Source organism: Orcinus orca, chromosome 16 (assembly GCF_937001465.1).
Source record: "Orcinus orca chromosome 16, mOrcOrc1.1, whole genome shotgun sequence".
NCBI classification, from domain to species: Eukaryota; Metazoa; Chordata; class Mammalia; order Artiodactyla; family Delphinidae; genus Orcinus; species Orcinus orca.
In genome coordinates this window covers 86,637,258-86,658,621 of record NC_064574.1, presented here as the reverse complement: position 1 = coordinate 86,658,621, position 21,364 = coordinate 86,637,258, and the positions used below count along the sequence as shown (strand labels likewise).

Sequence of the window (21,364 nt, the reverse complement as noted above, 5' to 3'; positions counted from 1 at the left end):
GCTGCCCACCCGGACCGCAGTCGGCCACAGATGCGCAGCTCCGTGCGGCGCGGGGGCGTCAAGTACCAGCCCAGGGCGGGCCCCTTCCACAGACATCCTGCAGAGTCGAGCCCCCCGCAGAGCTCCGACAGCAGGGGGCAGACCCCGGGGCACGCGCTTCCCTCCACGCAGCCAGCGCCCTGCCTCAGTTCACACACTTGACGTTGTTCTCCGGTTACCGTGACAGCCTCTCGCCTGGGCAGCCTCCGGTGCCACCAAGCCACCCCTCAGACTGCAGATCGGATGGGCACCCATGGGCTCACATGCCAACTTCCTGGCAGGGCACCTTCAGAGTTTGGTCTTTGCCGCTCTTTCCCTCAAAACTCCATCAGTCCTTCACACCCTGTAGGGACCGTCCTCTGCCCTGCCTGTTCCCACACAGGCTTCAGGAACCCCCGTCCTGCCCCACCTACACGGGAGGTGCCCACACGCAGACACCCCCCCGGCTTTTTGAGGGGACGGTGATCAGGAGAGTTCCCGGGAGGGAGGACGCCCCAGGAAAAGGAGGCGCTAACCCCACCGGCGGGTGGGCGGGTGAACCGTGAAGCATGGGCCGACGGTGCTGTGTCCATGCTCTTCTTTCAAGCAGAGGAAACCTCTTTCCAAGACAAACCTTTAATATTCTGCTTCTGTATTTTTCTTTTGAGATCTTACCAGGATTATATTACAAGGTGCTATTTGTAACATTTAGCTGGGGTGACGCCCAGTGACAACGAAATGACTTCAAAAATATAAAAGATGGAGCTGAGGGGCGCTAGAGACAACACCACCTGCATCTTGTATCATTCTTGGTGTCCAATTTTTTCTTTCTTTGCTTTGATTACACGATTTCAAGAAAGCCTTAATCCACAGGGATGGCAGACAATGCTTTCTTTGGAGGTGGTCTCCGCTGTGCTAATTTTTTCCATTTCACATCTGAGTGAGTATGGGGTTATTTTTCATCGTAATTTAGTATAATTCTTTGAAGAGCTAACTACAATTTGAGAGTAAACGTGGAACACGCGTTTATGGGACTTTGTAAGAGACTCAGGGAACGCCTGGTCTCAGAGCCGGAGCAGCGTTCTCACCCAGGGGCCCCGCACCTCGCCCCTCGCAGCCACCGCAGAAAGCCTTCCTCTAAGAGCGAGTCCCCCTGCACAGCTGGCCGAGGGCACCTACCACCTCTACGTGCTTCATAACCAAAGATGTAAAATAAAATAAAACAAAGCAAGTACAAGTATTCATTGAAACAGACATTTAAAGAGGCCACTTTGAGTTCTAGTTCAATTTAAAACTATTCATACGCCAATTTAATAATCAAGGGCTGTGAAATCAACTCTGGAATCACTGACTTCAGGTGGGCAAGGGCACAGCGTTTTGAATCACTGCTCCGCCGTGTGATTTAATTAGAGGCACTCGGGCTCCCGTGTCCAAGCTGCCGAGGCCAGCTTGCAGGGGGCGGGGCTGCTCTGAGCACAAGCTTTCTGGGCACAGCCCTGGTGGGAACTGACAAACCCCAAGACCCAGGGTTTCGGGAGCACGACGTCCCCACACAGAGGTCTGGAGGCCTCCCCCCGAGGGCAGGTATGAAGGCCACAGGGTAACTGCTGTCCACCTGCAGAGAGCTGGAGACCCCGACTCCTGGGGCCTGGCCCAGGGCCACCTCACCTGCACCTAGCCTGTCACCGCCAGCTCACTGTGTGGGCCCCTAAAACGCGGGTGGGCCTGAGGCCCCAGACCAGGCCCAAGATGTCGCAAGAACAAGTATGTCAAGTGCAGGACACAGTGCCAGTCACACGTCCAGCAGCACCCACAGGTGACGACCGAGCCTTTCGGGGCCCAGGTGGGCAAAGCTCCGGCCCGCTTAGAAAAACCACCTGTCCTTCCCCGTGCCACCTGCTCTTCAGGAAACCAAGATGGGAAGCAATGCAGCAGAGGACACACAACCCCAGGCACCCGCAAGCAGCCCTGGGAGGGCAGCCCCCGGCAGGCTGGCCCGAGTGGCGCTCGGCCCGGGCTGGGGTCTCCTGGGGTCTCCAGTGGAGGCGCTCCACCCTCAGGCTCGCCAGCCCCGTGTCACCCCGAGTTCCAAGGCCTGCCATGAGGCCTAACGTTCCATCAGTACTCAGTTTTTTTTAAAGCTGGACTAGACCTAAATAACCAACCTGGGCAACTTACAGGAGGCGGTGCTGCTGGCACTGCCCACAGAGCGCTGCTTGGGCCGCCGCAGCCTGGCTCTGACTCTCCTGAGCCCCGGTGACAAACTGGCCCAGCCCCGGAGAGACAGCAGGGGTCAAGCGGCACCACGGGCCCCAGCCCCCAGGCTCTCGTTCTGAACGGTGCGGGTCTCGGGGAAGACGCCGTGCGTTCTCTGCAGCAGAGGCTTAACCCAGGGCGCGGCTCACTGGTAAGTGAAAGAGGAGAAAGAGGCGCCCGGATAGCTTCAGGGAGAAGCTGGGGTCCCCTGAAATCGCTCCATCTGGAGACCGAGAGCACTGGGACCCACGCCTCTGCAGGGGCACCACTGCCATCGGGCCTGCACCAGCCAGAGTGGGTGGTGCCGGGAGGGGAAGGGCTGCCCCGCGCCACGGGCAGGAAAGGGAGCGGCAGGAACCCCCTTCCGGGAGAAGCACTGAGCACAGGCCTCCCTCCCCGCGGCCTTGCGGCTCTCCCGGCAGCGCCCCTCCGCGCGGGCCGCAAAGGGCACCGGCTGGCAAAGCAGAGCTGGGAAAGGGAGGCTGGAGTGCAGGACTGCCACGGGCAGAAGATGGACAAGAAGCGGCAAATACGTGATCAGCTCGGGAGGGAGGGAAAGCAGGGAAGGACCCAGAGTCTACAGCAGAGCAGGGCAGAGGCTCTGTTTACGTGAGAGGGCACCGCACCGCCCCAGAGGGCAGCACGACGGGGTCTGAAGCCGCTGGGTGTGCGCCAGGGGCCAGGAGGGGTCAGAGGGCACAGACAGAAAGGGGAGGAAGAGCAACCGGGAAGGGCCGCATGGAGAGGGCAGGAGAGAGCGGGAGGGGAAAAGACGGAGAGCAGAGACAGGACCTCTCAGAACAACGCGGGTGGAGGGGGCGGCCCAGGAGGCGCTGGCTTGGGTCTCCAGGTTCTCGGCGGAGCAGGCAAGAGCACGGGGTGTGCTCGAGGGAGCGACCCCGCAGGGTGGGGACGTCCCGGTGGGCGGGAGAGGAGGGACCGTGAACAGCCGGGCCTCGGGGGAAAGGGGTGAACGAACTGGCACAAACAGGGCCTGGTCTTGCACAGGAGTGCGGTTTTCTGACGTTTCCAAGAACTCCCCCCGAAGTGCCCCAAAGGGGTTTCTCACAACACCTGCCAACGGGCGGCCCTCCCCTGTCCTCGTGTGCCGGGGGGTGAGAGCACAACTTCAGCCTCTCCAGAGAGGGCCTCCTGCAGCCTGGGCCCGTCGGCCACCGCTCTGCGAACAGAGGCCTGTGGGTCCCCGAGCCGCGGAGGCCCGACCCAGAGCGCCAGCACCACATGGCCGCCTCTTCCCTGCGGAACGCCCTCTAGTTCAATCGCGCCTTCCTTGTGAAGTAAAGAGGAGAAAACCCATAAAAAACTAAACCTCTGGTTCCGTGCTTACGTTGAACCCTGAAGTCAGTGGCATTTCCGTGAACCTCTGGGAGTTCAAAATGAAGCCCTCAGTTCTCAGGGGAGAGGGCGTTCACCCATCAGTACCTTTCTGAGCTGGCGTCTGCGGAAGGAAGTAAGGCCTGAGCTCTTGAGAACCCCTCTCTGCACTGTGACGGGCCGCTGCAGCCCACTGTAATGTCGTCTTCATCAGAAAACCCCCAGCCTAAGGATATCTACTTTCAAGGAAGGATGAAAGGACACGCACGCTGTGAAGCTGCAGGCAACACCTGAACGACCTTCTCTCGCTCAGCGCAGTTCTGCCCTGGCCTCGCACCGCACCTCCAGCCGCCACCGCAGCATCCCGGTGCCAAGGGGCCGTGCCGTGACACTCGCCGTGCCGTGACACTCGCCTGCGGGGCAGGAGGCCCAGAGGGCTGGCCAGCTCCTCTAGGAAGCACGCAGACGGGGCGGGGCAACCGACCCCAGGAAGGACCGCCCCGCTGTGCGGAGCCCTCGCTCCGAGCTGCTGTGGGCCGGGGGCCTGGCACCCAGTCTTGCCTGGAAGGTCAGCATGGAGGGCGGAAACACCCGGCAGCCATAGCCGGGCCCACGTTCAAACCAAGAACAGCTCTGAGGCAAGCAAACCTGCAGTTGGCGACACGTGGTCGAGACGTTCACGTGGACACACGGCACGACCTTTACTTCCGACGACTGCCCACGAGTACCTCCCCGAGGGCACGCGGTCACCCGCCCGGGGCCCTGCGGGTTAAGCTGTGAACATGACTGCGCGCGCACACTGATCCCTGGTGGCTACACTTCAGCAGCAAGCTAGGATGATATTAACAGAATTTAATTCACACTTCTGCAAAGCCCCTAAGCTCCCTTACGCTGGGGCTCCGAGGAGCAGAGCTCAAACCCACCACACACGTGCTCTCCAAGCACCCCCGTCCCACAGATGGGTGACCAGGCCTCGGGGGCTGCCACTGAGTCCAGGCCCCTCCGCCCCGACCAGGACACGGTGCCCGACCTCCAGTCTCTCCAGTTCTGTGCCCCGTGTGCCCCGGCCACCAGGCGGGACAAGTCAAGCCACCACCACGTAGGTGACTCACTGTGTGTGTGTGTGTCTGGGGCGTGAGGGCTCGCAGGCCGGGCCCAGAGCCACCCGGAGGAGGAGGGCAGCAGGCCCTGGTGCCACCACGGCTCCTCAGGGGAGCCTCAGAAACTGAAAATCCTCCACGCCTGCCTGTGGAGAGAGTGAAAGGGAGGGTGGTGGAAAGGACAGGGCACAGCAGAAAAGGGCAGGCAAGGGCTGGCCGATCTGACACGACACGGGGCTGCGGCCGGCACACGCGCGGGACCCGGGACACGACTGGGCTGCAGCACGTACCGAACGGAGGTCAGGGTTTCAGCTGAGAGCAGGGTCACCACCAGCTCGATGGGCAGGACTGCCAAGACGGCCTGTGGCAGCAGGCGAAGCGGGGAGAAACCGGCAGGGATGAGACCCAGCCAGATGGAGCCCTGGGGTGCAGCGCCATGTGTGCCAGGCCGTCCAAGGGCACGGTCGGGACTCGCTGGCTGTGAAGGACAGGGCAGGGGCACAGAGGGCACAGCTGGCCTCCAGGTGGCCAGCTCTCAGAGCTACCCGAGGATGGGAAGGGCTGCTTGGAGAGAGGCCGGCCTCCAGCCAGAAGGGCTTCAGCTATAGGCTGGCCTCCTCCTCGGGAGGGAACCAGCAGGGGCGCTGCACCGCTGGGGGTGCCCACGCAGCGCAGATTTCCTCACTGCTAAGACTCGGGGCTTACTTCCGGAAGCCATGGCCTGGCGGATAAACAGTGGATGGAGGGACACCGCAAAGCGGCAGACCACACGCTGACCGGCAAAGGAGGGGCCACGCGGCCTCTCGTACCCACACCTCCAGTTTCCTCCAATCAAGGCTTCGTTTCCCCAAATTCTCTCCACCAGCACCCTGAGCACAGGCCCTGGTGGTTTTCTAAGGAAGCGGGGTTGCGCTGCCAGCAGCGGGAGCAGAGGCCCCACGCGCGATCCCGCACGAAGCCCATGGGTCCTCTGGTGGGTCCACCACGTTCCAGTCCTGAAGGCTGCCCGGGAAGCTGCACGACACCGAAACGGCAGCAAGGGTGCCCGCAGCCGGGACCTGCGTGCTCGCCCAGCCGTGCCTCATCTAGGCACTTTGCAGGACGCACTTGCGGGAAAGACAAGAGGGGCCAGGGTGGGTGTCGGCCACAGGCCAAGGACGGGCAGGGCCACCACCAACACAGAAGTGCTTCTGGAGCAAAGACCCTCTAAGGGAGCTGCTGCAGGTACAGACCAGCAAGGGTCAGTGTCCGAATGGGGTCTCGAGACGACGAGAACCCACCCAGATCAGCACAGGGAACAGGTGGGCCTGAAGGAACCCGGCAGTGGGCTCCACACGGAGGGAAGGACAGGACCCCACCAGGGAGGGAGGGCTGGATGCTGCCCCCGACCTCCGGGGGTCTGCTCCTGCCCCCAAGGGCGTCACCACTGACAGCCGTGCATGCTGAGCCCCGGACTCACCCTCGACAGCCCCCCTTCCCTTCCACCAGGGCTCCGCAGACCTGACAGCCCCACGCACGCTGAGCACAGGCTCCCCGCGTCTGCACCCCCAGACCTGGTCCAGGCCGCCCCTCCTCACGGGCCCCCACCGCCACCTGCTCACCCATCACCCCTCCTGACCGAACACACACACCTCACCCGTCCCAAGACTCCCCTTTAACCACTCCACAGCCGCCTGCATTCGAAGGACAGCCCAGGCCAAGGCCAGACGCAGCTTCACTCAGCTGCAGGGAGCCACGCCCGCCGTGTCCACGGGCCTGGCCAGGAGCCACGCGGCAGCTCAGCAGGGCAGGGCGGACGGTCAGACGGAGCCAGGTACTGGTTTCGGAAATACTCTCCCAGACGGCGGGGGTCGGCGCCGAGCCACGCCGCTCCCACCCCCACGCCCCTGCCCAGAGAGGTTCCTGCCGTGCAGAGCCTGGGTGTGTCCCGGGGGCAGCACAATCACGGGAGCGGAAACCCACCGCTGCTTCTGGAGGGAAACTAGCAACTGCAGCCCTGATTCCCCTGGACAGAGATTCACCAGAGCTGGGCATGAGTCCCTCAGCGTCGGAGGTCAGGTGCTTCAGAAAACTCTCTGAACCTCCATTTCCTCAGCAATGAAAGGGAAGCCACTGCCATCTGCCTAACAGGGTGGTGGGGACACTCACAAGGCACGTGCAGAGCGCAAAGCACATGCCAAGTGTGCACACGGTGAAGCCCCCGTGCTGCTGCCTTAACGGGGTGCAGCGGGATGACCCGCCGTCTGCACCCAGCTAAGTAGAGAAGCCACGTCCAGGCAGAGACCACCTTGAAAAGAGCTGGTTGAGATCCGTGCCACCGTTTCCTTTTCAGAAGCTTCACACGGGACTAGAGAAGAAAGCAGAGATCAGGAGCGGGGAGCTCCGTGGTGCCCAGCACGCTCGTGCACCCCCGGGTCCCGCTGAGTGCCCACACAACCCGAGTGGGAAGGGCATTGCTACCACATCCCTATCCCCGGACGGGGCACACACAGCCGATGGACGCAAGCCAGGCTCTTATTCAGACCAGAGCCCCGACTACACACGTGGGCACCCTCTCACCGCACGGCCAGCCTGGACCAACGGCTGAGATCAGGTCTTGGGCGCAGCAGTGGGACCCTGGGCTCCATCAGTCTGGTCAAGGGGTAGCTTCGGCATGTGTGCGGAGAAGGAAGGGGACCAGGGAGACAGGAGGTGGGCAGCCCCTCCATTCTGGGTCCTGCTCAGACTCAGGAGGGGCCACCTAAGAGAGGAGCCGTGAGCCTCGCCCGTCACCCCGGATGCCCAGGCCCGGCGTTGGCACACAGCCGTCTTCACGTACAGCATCTAATTCCAATCCTAAATGCCTCCAGGTGTCATTACACATTTCTCAGAAAAAAATAAAAAATCCAAACAGTGGAAACAAAACCAGAGAATGAAAAAGGCAAAGGATGAAGTAATTACCAATCAAAGGAACGGCGAGGGGCAGCCTGGGGCCTGCAGCGGGCCTCCCCGTCACCTCTCCTCTGCCCAACTCCCAGCATCTCATCAATGCGAATCGCCAAATTCAATCTGCATTCCCAGATAAACAGAGGCCACACAGTTAATACTCTCATCTGACCTTGAAATGTGAGGAGGAAAATTACCCTTTGCAATTTCAATTCAAGCCCAACCATAATGAATAATCCAATTCTGCTGATCCGTTACCAACCTGTAACCGCGCGGGTGGGTGGGGCTGACTCCAAATTCCGGGGTGGGGAGCCCAAGCGAGGCCGGCGGGAGCAGCCCAGTGCTGGGTGCCAGGCTCACAGCAGGATGCCCTCAGCCCACCCCAGGGGGCCCCCGGGACTCAGGACGCAGACACGGCAGGGAGCAGAGGGCAAGTCGGCCCCTCAGATCCTGCAGAGCAGCTGCCCTGGACCGTCGAGCTCCGGCTCTCAGCACAACCCAGGGGGAGGACGGTGGACGGGTAACTAAGGTGACCCTTCGCTCAGGTGGCGCAGACGCCCCCTGCAGCGGAGGTGACCTTCTGACCTCTCACGTGCACCATCTCACTAAGCCCCACAGCATCCCTGAGGATGCGGGTCCGGAACATGGCCCGCAGACGGGACAGGACCCAGGGAGAGGGACCTTCTACACCGCGCTCGGCAAGCCGTCCGCCGCCTGCTCTGGAAATACAGTTTGGCTGGAACGCGGCCTGACCCGCTCCTCACGTGGCATCTACGGCTGCTTTCGTGTGACAGAGATTCTGTGGCCTGAAAAGGCAGAACTATTTACTACGGGCTGCCTGTCGCTGCGCTCTGCCTGGTGTAAGGTCCGGAAAGGCCTCCGCCCACTGGCGGTCGGTCCCCTCCCCGCCCCGCCAAGTGGAGCTAACGGCACAGAAGCTCGTAGCAGCCTGGCTGGCCCCGGGCACTGCTGACACAGGACCCCTCACCAACGAGGCGTGCGCCAGCCAGTGCACTGTCCCCTCACACTGCGCCCCACTCTCTCACATCCGGAGCCCAGGGATCCTCCTGTTTCTGGTCTGAACAGACGCCACAGCCTCCAGGCCCCCAGTGGCAGCGACGTCCATGGATCTGCCCAGGGTGGTTCTGAAGCCAGGCTGCGTGGGCACGAGGGAGGTGAGGAAGAGCCCACAAAACAGCAGGCCTGGTGCTCTTCCCCGTTTCCCACCCGACTCCCCCTCCTGCTTCAGCTGGGGGTGGCAGGCAAGTGGCCGTCCCAGGGTCACAGAACTCCACGTGGCTGATGATGCTGAGGGTCGGGCTGCCCCCGCAGCACACCCATCTTTGTCCTTCCAGACCCACCGTCTCCCTCCCTGGGTCAGGGATGGCAAACGCCTCAAGGCAGACCCACCCCCACCCCCAGAGGGTCAGGAGCACGGGGTGCAGGCCAGGGTCAACCACCTCCACCAAGGGAGAGGAAGGGGCACGCCGGGGGCATTCACGTGCACCTCACTGAGGGGTCCCGAGGGGCGCAAAGAGGTCCGGGACAGACGAGGTCGGGATGTGAAATAGCAAACAAGCTTCAAACACCCAGAGAAGCCCCGCAGCAGGGTAACCTGGCGGAGCACATGCTCAGAACAGCCCCGGAGGGACGCTCCAGGGCCCGGTCCAGGCAGCGGCACTGAATACTGAGCCTCGAGTCCTGAGCGCTATACCTTGGGCACCCAGCACTAAGCAGTCCACCTCAGGGACCAAGCGCGGAGCCACCGGTACCAGGTACTGAGCCTCAGGTACCAAACGCTGAGCCAGAACGCGGTCTGCGCTCCAAGGCAGGGAGGGTCAAAAAACAAGAGGCGGGCAGTCTGGGGCCTCCAGAAGCGGCTGCCTTTACACCTGGCCAGGCGTGGTGTTGACGAGAAGGCAGCAGACCGGGCAGCGAGGACACGTCGGCTCCAGGCCCGGCCCTCAGAGACCCGTCCCTCTGGAGGCCTGGACTTCCACACCCACGAAGCACGGACAACCCACAGGAGGGACACGGAAGGGGACGTGGCAGCGAGAGCAGCACCTGGACACGGTGCCCCAGAGCCCGCAGCTCCAGCTGCGTGAGCGTAAGGCAGCACAGCAGCCCCTTCCCCGTGGGGGGGACGCGGACGCAAAGGGCCTTGACCACGGCGCTCGGTGCCAACAAGAGGTGCCCGAGGGGGGGCGGGTGGGGGCAGGGACACACAGTAGGTCCCACCGCGGGGCACGCCTGTGACTTCTGATGGCCCAGCTCCAGGTGGGGTCCCCATCACGACCCCAGGTCAGGACCTTCCACCACTGCATCGCCCCGAGAGACCAGGGAGGGCCCCGCGGCTGGGAGCACGTGGTGGAAGCAGCCCTGAGGACGCCTGGAGGTGGCCCCCACACGCAGGCGGGGTGGGGTGACGCTGCCACGCACGCGCCCGTGGAGGGCCCTCCGTCGGTGCTGGACTTCACGGCCACCTCCTCCCAGGGGCACGGAACCGAACCTCAAGCTCAAACGCAGCCCTTTAGATACGGAAGGATCACCAAAGATCAGGCTCTACAGGTGAGCAAAGCAAACGAACTACACCCTGCATGTCCTCCATCTCCTTGCAGGAGCAGGGCCCGGCGAGCGCCCAGGAGCCGGGCGAGGGCAGGCTGACATGCTGGGGCTCAGGCCTTTGCTCTCCTGAGCGCCCTGTGGATCCAGCGTTGGGCTTAGCTGGATATAAAAACAAGACAAAAAGAAGATTTTTACAAGATCACACCTCCTGTGCTCAAGGAATTCACCGTCCAGCTCAAGAGAAGAATAAAACACGGCACAGCGGATGCAGGAAGCTGGAGGGAAGGGAAGGAGCATGGCTGCCTTAGGACAGCCAAGCCGGGCGGGCACGGAGCTGAGCACCGCCTGGCCCAAGCAAGGGCAGGAGGTCAAAGGGCAGGACCAGGCGCAGGGGTGGGACAGGTGGGCGAGTTCCAACGGCGCCTGTGAACTCGGCCAGCGGTAAAGGTGAAACGGCCCAAGCTCACCCCGTCCCCCCGAGTCACCCGAGAGCCCAATCAGCAACGCTGGCGCTGAGGGTCCCAACGTGCAGACCTTCGCCAGCAGCGCCCTCAACGCCTTCGATCCACACCTGTCCCCGCGACGGTCCTTCTCCTGGGTAACAAAGCCCATTCCGCCTGTTTACTTTCCCATCGACGTTGCTGTCCTCAACCAGAGCACAAGAAATCGACAGCCCGCTGGGTGAGGCGCCTTCAGGGGACGCTGACATCCACTGCGTCCTGCAGCACCGCTGTCCCCACTGAAGGAGGAGCCTCCACCAGGCACGCAGCCCAGGGGACTCCCCAGGGGGAGGGGCCATCCCTCCACGCAGGTGATGCCAGGCAAGCATGGCCACACACCCTCTAAACGCTGAAAGGAGAAAACTGACGTCACCAGCTCCTCCTGCACTGTTTTAGCCAAGCATCCACTCAGCCCTGCCGCGTCCACAGAGCTGCTCACCCACTGATCCCACTTCGTCCCCCACAGGCGCGGGGGCCCCGGGGGTGGACACTTGCCTGGAGAAAGGCCAGCTCTACTCAGTTTATTTCCTCTTGAACTTGAAGAGCCACTAAGACAGAAACGACCTTTACAAGGCAGGGCTGGTCCTGGCGGGGAAGCTGGAGCACGCTCACTGCTCTGCTCACACCACAGAAGGGGGCCGGGCTCCTGACCTCACCTCGCACGTGCCGCCAGGCGCACCAAAGCGCGTCTGGGTGGTGGCGGCCATCGGGGGCAGCTGCGGCCGGGGCTGCAGAAGCGGCAGCCATGGCTGGGCTCACGTTCGCCCTCCACCACTTGCCAGTGCGGAACGGGGACCCGAGGACACTGACAGTTTCTCCTCAAGATTCCTCAGAAAAAGGCACTTTCTTAAGAAACTAAGAGACTCCCCGACATACGGCAGGCCCTCCGCGCCCAATCTTCCAGTCATTTTTGTGGATCATCTCTCAGCTGGCTGTGGGTACCTTCTTACGGACTGCTGCCGGGGGTTCCAGGAAATCTCTGCAGTTTATTTAGTGACAAGGCAAGGCTGTGGCCCCCGGAGTGGCTTGAAGGGAGGTCAGGCGGGAAGGACACGGGGTGCTCCCTGGAAGAGGTGTCACCCAGAGGCCCCGGGCGAGCGCCAAGAGTGGGTGTCAAGTCTGAAGGGGGGAAGAGCACAAGGTAGGTGGCGATGCTGAGGGGGGCGCCTCCCCGCTGAAATGGCCAGTTTATGGTACGAAGCAAACACCACATGGCGTTCAAGGAAAGGCAACAGAAAACCATGAAGACTGCAGCACGGGGCGAAACCCACACCCGCCCGCCCACCAGTCAGCCAGGCCGCGCGGGGGTCGGGGGCCTGGACCCGGGAGTGCACAGGGCGGGGCCAAGAACAGGAAGGCGGGGGGCCCCATCCCCAGCCTAGTGACTCCACGAGGGCCCCAAACCAGCTGAGGTCTGGTTTTCCACGCAGACCCGACTTCGGGGAAAGAACACTTCAGGGACGCTGACATCCATGCGGTAATTCTACTTCTCTTTGGAAGTTGGTAAGTCTGTACATCCGACAGGGCATTTTGAGTGAACAGCGCTGGGCAGGACAGGAGTAACAGAGCAGCTGTGGAAATTCAACAATGTTCAGAAGACTCTGGTCAGCAATTCAGAGAACAAGTCCGGAAGTATGTGAATAGAGAGCATAGGAAAACAAAGGTCTGCTGTGATTACAAATACTGATTTAGTTCTCTGAAATTTCCGGAGGAGAAAAGGAGCCTAGCCAGCCATGGGGACGGCCACAGCAGCGCCAAGCATGTCACATGGCCCCACCGCCAAGCGCGGAGGAGAAGCCCGTGACCTTCAGGTCCCGGGAGCAGCCTCGGGTCCCCAGGCAAGCCAGGCATGGTGACAAGCGGGAAGGCAGTGCCGTCTCCAGCGGCGTCCGTGGGCGGTGTCTCCCGGCAACAGAGCCGCACAGAGGGCCGTGTGCGAGGCTGCCGGGGCCACTGCGGCGCTGATACCAGGATGGCCCGTCTGCTGGCGAGCACATCAGGCACAGCAAACGCGGCACGGACAGCAGACTTCCCGAGCCGCTGTCGTGGCTGCTGCGGCTGCTCACCCTCCCGCCCACTGGCGCATCGCCTTCTGAGAACAAGACACCGGAATCTACCCCACGCCTGCGCATAGGTGCGCCCCGGCTTCCTGTCGTCGGACCCCAGGTGACACGGGAAGCCACCACTGCCATCGTCGGACTCGGAGCAGAAAGAGAAGGAGCCGAAACACACAAACAGGACCCGGCAAGGGTGGGATGCACGCTGGGACCCTTGGGAGATGGGACGAGAGACCTTCACCGTGTCGCCGTCAGGGCCGGCAGCAGCCAGCAAACACCGCCATCCTCCCCCGGTTACACACACGCCTGTTTAACACCGCCCACCCTGACAAGCTAAGTCCCGCCGCCAGCCCCGCGGGACACGGGACGCCCGGGTTCTGGAGGCAAGTCAGCGAGGCAGTGGGAGTTTGAGCTCAGATCTCTCCGTCACGACCCTACGCTGGTCACGAGCACCGGCTCACGTTCGCAGCCACGGGTTCCCTGCTTCCGTGGCCAATCAGTGCGAATCGAGCGCCTCCTGTGTGTCCGTCACAATCCAGGCAAAGGAGACAGTGGTGACCGGCTTCACGGAGCTCACGCAGGACAGACGGTGTCCTGGGACGGGCCGGGGGTGTGGGCTGCCCAGGCTCTGCCAGCTGCCCACCCTCCACTGTGTGTGCGGCTTCACCCCCGTCCGTCCCCTGGATGTCCTCCTCACTCACAGGGCTCGGCCCCGACAGCACGAGGCCACGTGGAGCCTCAGGCCCCCGCTGCCCTGCTGCCCCAGAGCTGGGAAGGAGACAAGCCAGTGCTACCAAGCGCAGACGGAGGGTTGAAACCCCTTGCCTTGCCCACAGACCACTTAAACGACGAGACCTCCCTATCAGAGACCCGCCACCAGACAAGATAATCCCCTCGCTGGTTTCCTGTGTGGCCTGGGTTCATCATGAACGTGACCCCGCGTAGCAGATACTGAGAGCTTCTGACTGAAAGACCACTTTCTCTGAAATGACCTCTTTACAATAAACTGCACAAGTGGGAGGTGGCAGGGAGAAACGGCGACTACCGAGAAGCCGGCTCACACGGGAGGGAAGGAGCCTCGCGGAGCCCGAGCAGGCGGCCTGAGTCCCCACACGGAGCTCAGACCGCCGTCGACACCCGCCACGTGCCTGGGGCCAGAGGACCTCCTAGGAGCCAGCCCACCCCTGCCCCCGCCCGCCCCACTCACACTGAAGGAAATGGGGTTACTCTGAGGGCACCTGCTCACTGAGCCTCACCTGGTTCTCAGGCGTTAACATTACAAAACCATTTGCTGAAGAACTGACTCATTTTTAATTGAGACAAAATTTAGATAAAATTTACCGTTACACCATCTTAAAGTGAACAATTCAGTCTTTAGTATATGTGCGATGCTGTCCAAACATCGACACCAATTCAAGAAGATTTTCATCACCCCAGACGGAGGCCCTGTCTGTCCCATCAGCAGTCACCCTCCATTCCCACCCGCCTCAGCGGCTGGCCCCAACTAACCTACTTTCTGTGCCTATGAATTTGCCCACTTTGGACATTTCGTCTTACTGGAATCATACACTATGTGGCCCTCTCCAACTGGCTTCTTTCAATCAGCATAATGTTTCCAAGGTTCGTCCTACCTTACCGCGTACCACTGCTCCATTTCTCTTGTGGACGAGTATATGCCACTGGAGGGATGGACCATGTTCCCAAGGTTCGTCCTACTTTACCACGTGCCACTGCTCCATTTCCCTTGTGGACGAGTAATGTGCCGCTGGACGGATGGACCACAACTTGTTTATTCATCGGTTGCTGGGCGTTTGGATTCTTTCCACTATTGGCTGTTGTGAATAATGGTGCTATGAACACTCAAACGCAGGTTTTTATGTGAACATATGTTCTCAGTTCTCCTGGGTACATAACTAGGAGTGGAACTGCTGGGTCACATTAACTCTGCGTTTAACCTTCTGAGGAGCTGCCAGACTGTTTCCCACAGTGGCTGCACCATTTTACATTCCTACCGATAACCTGTGAGGGTTCCAATTTCTCCACATCCTCACCCAATACTCTTTATTTTCCATCTTTAAAATTATTATTACAAAAAGTATTGTATTGTACAATGACATACAATTATACGTGCAACTTTATTGTTATGCATGACGTATCGTTATCACGCTAGCCATCCTAGTGGGTGTGAAGGGGTGTCTCAGCATAGTTTTAATGTTCTTCGTGTGCTTCTTAAACATCTGTAGCAATGTCTACTTAAGTCCTTTGCCCCTTCTGTGGTAATATACATAACATAACATTTTAAGCATTTCTCAGCACCCAAACAAGCGGCATTAGTACATTCACACTGTAGCACAACCCTCGCCACCATCCACCCGAGAACTCATCTCCCCCAAACTGAAATGCTGTCCCCGTTAAGAACCCAGCCCCTGGCACCCACCCTCTTACTTTGTCTTTATGGACTGGGCTCCTCTAGGGACCTCACAGAAGTGAAAGAGATCATACCTGTCCTTGTTTGACTGGCTTATTTCACTGAGCATCATGTCTTCAAGGTTCATCCGTGTCACAGCAGGTGTCTGAATTGCCTTCCTTTCAAAGGGTAAGTGATATTCCACCGCCTGGAGGGACCACGTTTTATTTGTCCACTCACCCACCGCCTGGAGGGACCACGTTTTATTTGTCCACTCACCCACCGCCTGGAGGGACCACGTTTTATTTGTCCACTCACCCACCGCGCAGAGGGACCAGGCTTTATTTGTCCACTCACCCTCATCCCTCAAGGGACACTGGGCTGCCTCCAGCTCTTGACTACTGTGAATAATGCTGCTGAGAGTGTGGGTGTGCAGACATCTGCTCCAGCCACCCCGGCTTCCACGGCATCCACAAATTTTGCACCCCACCAGCCGTGCACAAGAGTGGCAATCTCTACCCCCTCACCAACACTTGTTTTCTATGTTTTTGAAAGCAGTCATCCTAAAGGGTGAGAGGTGATATCTCACAGCTTTGAGCCCCATTTCTCTAAGGACTAGTGATACTGAGCATCTTTTCACGTCCTTATCGGCCATTCATTTATCTTTTTTGGAGACGTGCCTATTCAAGTACTTAGTCCATTTTTTAATCGGGTTGTTTCCTTGATGTTCTGTTGTGAGAATTCTTTATATATTCTGGATACCGGACCATTATCAGATACTTTGCAAATATTTTCTCCCTTATGTGGGGTAAATTTTCAATTTCTTGATGAACTTAAGTTTTCTATTTCAATGAAGTCCATCCTACTAATCTTCCTTTTTGGCTTGTGCATACAGATACCTGTGTGCATCTCTGCTCGGCGGCATATTTTAGAACCATTACCCCTAACCCAAGGTCATAAAGATCTATGACACCAATGTTTCTTCTAAGAGCTTTATGGTTTTAGTTCTTGCATCTGGGTCTTTGATCCATCCGAGTTACTTTTTGCATACAGTTTAAGGCAGGGATCCAAATTTATTCTTTTTAATTAATTGATTGATTGATTGATTTTTGGCTGCGTTGGGTCTTCGTTGTTGCGCACGGGCTTTCTCTAGTTGCGGCTAGTGGGGGCCACTCTTCATTGCAGTGCATGGGCCTCTCATCGTGGTGCCTTCTCTTGTTGCGAAGCACGGGCTCTAGGCGCATGGGCTTCAGTAGTTGAGGGCACACAGGCTCAGCAGTTGTGGCGCACAGGGTTAGCTGCTCTGCGGCATGTGGGATCTTCCCGGACCAGGGCTCGAACCCGCGTCCCCTGCATTGGGAGGTGGACTCCCAACCACTGTGCCACCAGGGAAGTCCCACATTTATTCTTTTGAAGTTACCTCAGCACCATAAAATAAATTAGGAAGTGATTCCTCATCTTCTATTTTTGGGAGTTAGTTCCTTCTATAAATGCAGGTAAAATTCACGGGGAAGCTTTCTTGGAAATATTCTGGTTGCTAATCACCTATCATAGGTCTATGCAGATTTTCCATTTCTTTTGAGTCAGTTTGGATACTTTGTGCATTTCTAGGAATTTGTCCATTTTATCCAGATTACCTACTTTGCTGGCAAACAACAGCTCGTAACATTCTCTTAACATAGTTCTTCATATTTACGTGAGGCCACTTCCACCCCTGATTTTACTAATAAGACGCGTCTCTCGTGTTTGTTTGGCTAGTCTAGCTAAAAGTCCGTCAATTTTATTCCACTGCGGTAGGAGAACGTGCTTTGTATGCTTCTGACCATTTTAAATGAGGCATATTTCGTGGCCTGGCATACGATCTGTCCCGGACAATGTTCCCCGTGAGCTGGAGAAGAACGTGCATTTGGCTGTTGAGTGGAGCGTTCTACAGGTGTCTCCATGCCTAAATGTCCTCGCCTACAAATCGGGACAGAAATCCCTACCTCCTGAGCTTCTTACACAAACTCAAGGAGACAGGTACACAAAGGACCCATCGCAGCTCTGCATTCAGAGTAGGTGGATGTGAACCACGGCCGCGGGTGCGGCGGAGATGAAGCGATGCTCAGGTAAACTAGGGAAGAGCCCTCCCTCACCTGCATGTCGGCTCCTCTGAAAGCTACTCAGCCCGCGGGTGCCAGGGCTATACTTTGATTTCCTAGAGAAGTCTGACTCTAGGACCCACCTTCGTGGCAGGGGCGGGGCGGGGGGCAAAGACCCAGAGGCGCCGGCCCGTGTGCGGCTTGTTGTGCACATGCCCCCCGGGAGACGCAGCCACGGGAGTGGAGACAACAAAGCAGGGCTTCTCTCCTGTGTTTCTGGGAGGACGGGCGGCACCGTCTGCGCTTATACCCTGCGGGTGCCCTGCAAATGCTGAGGAAGAGCCGCCAAGTTGACAGCGGTGCGTCACCCCTTCCCCAAGAGCCCCTCCCATGCACACAGGGCCCCCAGCTTTCAGAGGGAGCCTACCGCCCGCTCAGCAATCCCAGCGGGCAGAGTACTCCGCAAGAGGAGAAAACAGGCCGGTGACAAAGAAAAGTGCTTCTCTCCACACAAATTCTTCAGAGGAAATGGACTTCCAAGTGGCCATCTGTCAATGAGATTAGCATCCCAAAGCCACACACCCACACAAGCAAGGAGCCTGGCTCTGGCTGATCCCAAACTTCATTACAGGAGTAGAAAAAGCCCCATTTAAATGATAATAGGAAGTGCTCAGGAAGCATCTTACAGAAGGAAGATCCCAACTGCACCCCAGCTTCCAGGCAGCAATCAGGAGGGCCGGCCTAGGCAGGCTGGACCACACCTGCCCCTCCCCGCAGGCCTTCTCCTGGCCTGCTGCCAGCCTGGACCTTCCACGGCTGAGCGTGGAGGAGAGGAGGAAAGTCAGCTGGGGGCACAGTCACCACGCGGCCGCTCCCCCAGACCGAGCCTCCCTCAGGAGGGCACAGACCTGCCTGCAGCCCCACCTCCAGGGCCTCCCTTCTCTTCCCTACTGGTCTCTCCGCCGCACCTTCCACTGTCCCTTCAGGTCTCCTCTGAGAGACGCCTCCCCGCGTGACCCTGCCACCTGCCCAGCCCCCCGCTCCAGACGCAGATGCCGCCGCAGTGCCTCAGCTTCCTTCCGCCACAGCACGCCATGCAACGCGCCACCGTCTCTGTCCCATCAGACGGTGTGTGCAGGAGGGCAATGGCCACACAAGGTCCCGGCAGAGCACCCAACGCCCAGGAAGGGCAGCAGATCCGTTCTGAACGAACAAAGAGCCAAACAGACGTCCGACCAAGAGACCGGAGCACCCGAGGGCCAGGAGATGCACAGGCCGTGTGCTGCAGCAGGAGAGGGCAGTGCGCCCGCCAGCCTCCGCCAGCTGTAGCGGGGCCCAGGGCCCAGACCACTCAGACCTGTGGACACTGGAAAGATGGACGTCACTGAGAGCACACACTGGCAGCAGTGGCTGCTGTCAGGCTTCCCAGGGTGGGTGGGTGCCCTGGGAGGGGCACCGAGATGCCAGGACGCCGTGCCCCCACTCCGGCCAGCGTGCTTCTGAAGCACTGCTGACCTGACCCAGCATGGGGCACACGCACATACACCCCTGCCCGCTGGGAACGTCCACGGGGAGACGGGAGCGATTCCACTTCTGCTCTGTCTCGGCCGCAGAGGCTGGGGGGCTGACGCACGAGGATGCCAGAGGCCGCCGGGCGTCTCCAAGGAGTCACACCCCTCAGCACGGCTCTCACTCTGTCCCGTGATGGAGCCTGAGGACAGGAAGTGAAGGAACCTGACTCCCGCCAGCCTGCCCACCACCGCGGACGACGACTGCGCTGCCCTCTGCTCTCTGAGGGGAGGGGGCAGCCCGCAGGCCCACCTGTTGACGGCGGGCCGAGCACCGGCCAGCGCCGGCTCTGGGCGGACTCAATATGTTTAGAATGTAAAAAGAAGGACCTGGCGGCCTGGGTAATTAAAACACAGCTGTAGCTACAATAACTAAAGCATGGTGGTGTTATCACACGTCGAAACAGTGAAATGGAACTGAAATCCTAATGTAGACTCAAATACATGCAGGAAAGGGGCTTAAAAGGAGACTTGGTGATTATAAAATCCCATCAGGACAACGGGGAAGCTCTCTGGAAAAAACAAAGTGAAACCCTACTTCACAGCTCCTATCAAAAGACGGTCTAGGCAGATCAAAGGTTTTAGACATAAAATCATGAAAGAGGACAATACAGGAAAAAATTCTGATGACTTAGGAAAGAGAAAAGTCTCTTCCACATTCATACAAAAACAAAACAGAAGCACTAAAAGAAGAGGCTCACGTGTTCAGCTAGAAAAAAATAAAAATGAGTGTCTGGAAGAAAAACTTTACAACCAAATAGAAGGGAAATGTCAAACTGGGAAACCTTATTTTCAGACAAAGGACTAATTTCCTTAAGCTATTAAAAGCTTCTCTAAAAATTAATTTTTAAAAAGACAGAATAAATGGATAAAGATTATGAACGAATAGACAGAAAAATATGTAATTAACAGCTACACTGAGAGCACTTGACAAAAGCCGTGCTCTGAATGCCCAACAAGCTAATAGGAAAATGCATGGGAGAATCGCAAGGAGACACCACTGGACGCCTACCCGGGGGCTGGAAGACAGACAGTCCCAAATGCCGCAGGGACGCGAGCACCGGAACCCCTGGGGCTGGTGGATGGGCAACCGGCAGCTTCTCATCAGGATGGACATGCGGCCGGGCCGGGCCTCTGGTGTGCTCAAGATACAGAAGTACGCATGTCCTGCAACACACGTGTACAGGGATGTTCTTAGCTTTATTCCTGAGAGTCCACACTGGGTACCGCCCAAACACGAACCGGGAGAAGGGACAAATGAGCCGCGTCAGCATCTAAAACCAGGAGGGCAGCGCTGGGCAGGTGGCAGACACGCAAACTCACAGTCACCTGGGGTTGCTGTTCTGAGCCATGTGAGCACAGCACCCTCACAGGGGACCCCGCAGGGCCCGCCCGGTCAGTGAGGGTGAAGGACCCCCAGATGCTGCACAGCAGCTCTCCCCTGTGCCACTGAGCCACGCCCTCAGCGGACGACACTGACCACACACCGTGTAAACACTGGTCACAACACGCTGCCCTGAGCCCCGTCCACTCACGCGAGAGGAGGGGGGGATGCACTGGCCAGGCCTGACTGAAACGGAGAACAGCAAGACAGAGGGTAGGGACAGATCTGTACTGGGAGACAGGGCGGCTGGTAAGATCACATTTGTGAAAAGACATAGAGACACGTTAGGGAGTGTGCTGCTGAGGTACCTGAACAACGAGTGCTCCAGAAAGAGGGGCAGCAAGTGCAAAGGCCCTGGGGTAGGTGCACAGCCTGCAAGTGTACAAGCAGCAGGGGCAGGATGAGGGGGAAAACATGGCAGGGGTGGGGCGGAAACAACGGCCGCTCTGGGCCCCCCCTGTGAAGAGCTGAGCTTCCTCTCTGACGGGCAGCCACCACGTGAGGGCTTTTGCACCAAAAGCCCTTGGCCTGGCTCCTGTCGTACTGCCACGGGGAATGCTGCTGGGGGGCGGGGGAGTGTCACCAGGGCATGACTAGAAGGCCAGGGCGCTTCCCTGCTGGTGCAGCGGTTAAGAATCCGCCTGCCAATGCAGGGGACACGGGTTCCAGCCCTGGTCCGGGAAGATCCCACATGCCGCGGAGCAGCTAAGCCCGTGCACCACAACCACTGAGCCTGCGAGCCACAACTACTGAAGCCCGCGCGCCTACAGCCCCTGCTCTGCAACAAGAGAAGCCACCGCAGTGAGAAGCCCGCGCACCGCAACAAAGAGTAGCCCCCGCTCGCCACAACTAGAGAAAACCTGCACAGCAACGAAGACCCCACACAGCCAATAAATTAATTAATTAATTAATTTAATTAAAATTTTTTTAAAAAAGGAAGGCGGCCAGTAAAATACCAACAGTAAGAGGCCAGGGTGGTGGTGGCGGAAGCCCAAGTGGTGCAGGACTGGATGAGCTCTGAGAACCTGCAAGATTTGGCCTAATTCCCTACAATTTTTTAGCTCCTGCTTCACTGCCGTTCCCTGGCACACCTACCTCACAACCTTGCCGATCTCAATGGTCAGAAAGATGACCCCTGGTATCTGCTCCTGACCCTCCCCGCCCCGTG

The 21,364-nt window shown here is 59.0% G+C and overlaps 3 protein-coding genes across 16 annotated transcripts in view; 1 reads left to right on the top strand and 2 right to left on the bottom strand.

The window, feature by feature from the left end:
* The window catches only part of PSMG3 (proteasome assembly chaperone 3), a 348,811-nt gene extending 348,535 nt beyond the window's left edge, over positions 1-276 (bottom strand). Inside the window, exon 1 of the mRNA XM_049699988.1 lies at positions 273-276. The gene's annotated coding sequence lies outside the window, so the exon portion shown is untranslated. The remainder of the gene's footprint in view (positions 1-272) is intronic.
* MAD1L1 (mitotic arrest deficient 1 like 1) overlaps positions 1-21,364 on the bottom strand; it is a 316,733-nt gene that overhangs the window by 168,402 nt on the left and 126,967 nt on the right. The window lies entirely within an intron of this gene.
* NUDT1 (nudix hydrolase 1) overlaps positions 6,660-21,364 on the top strand; it is a 154,636-nt gene continuing 139,931 nt past the window's right edge. Inside the window, exon 1 of the mRNA XM_049699985.1 lies at positions 6,660-6,665. The gene's annotated coding sequence lies outside the window, so the exon portion shown is untranslated. The remainder of the gene's footprint in view (positions 6,666-21,364) is intronic.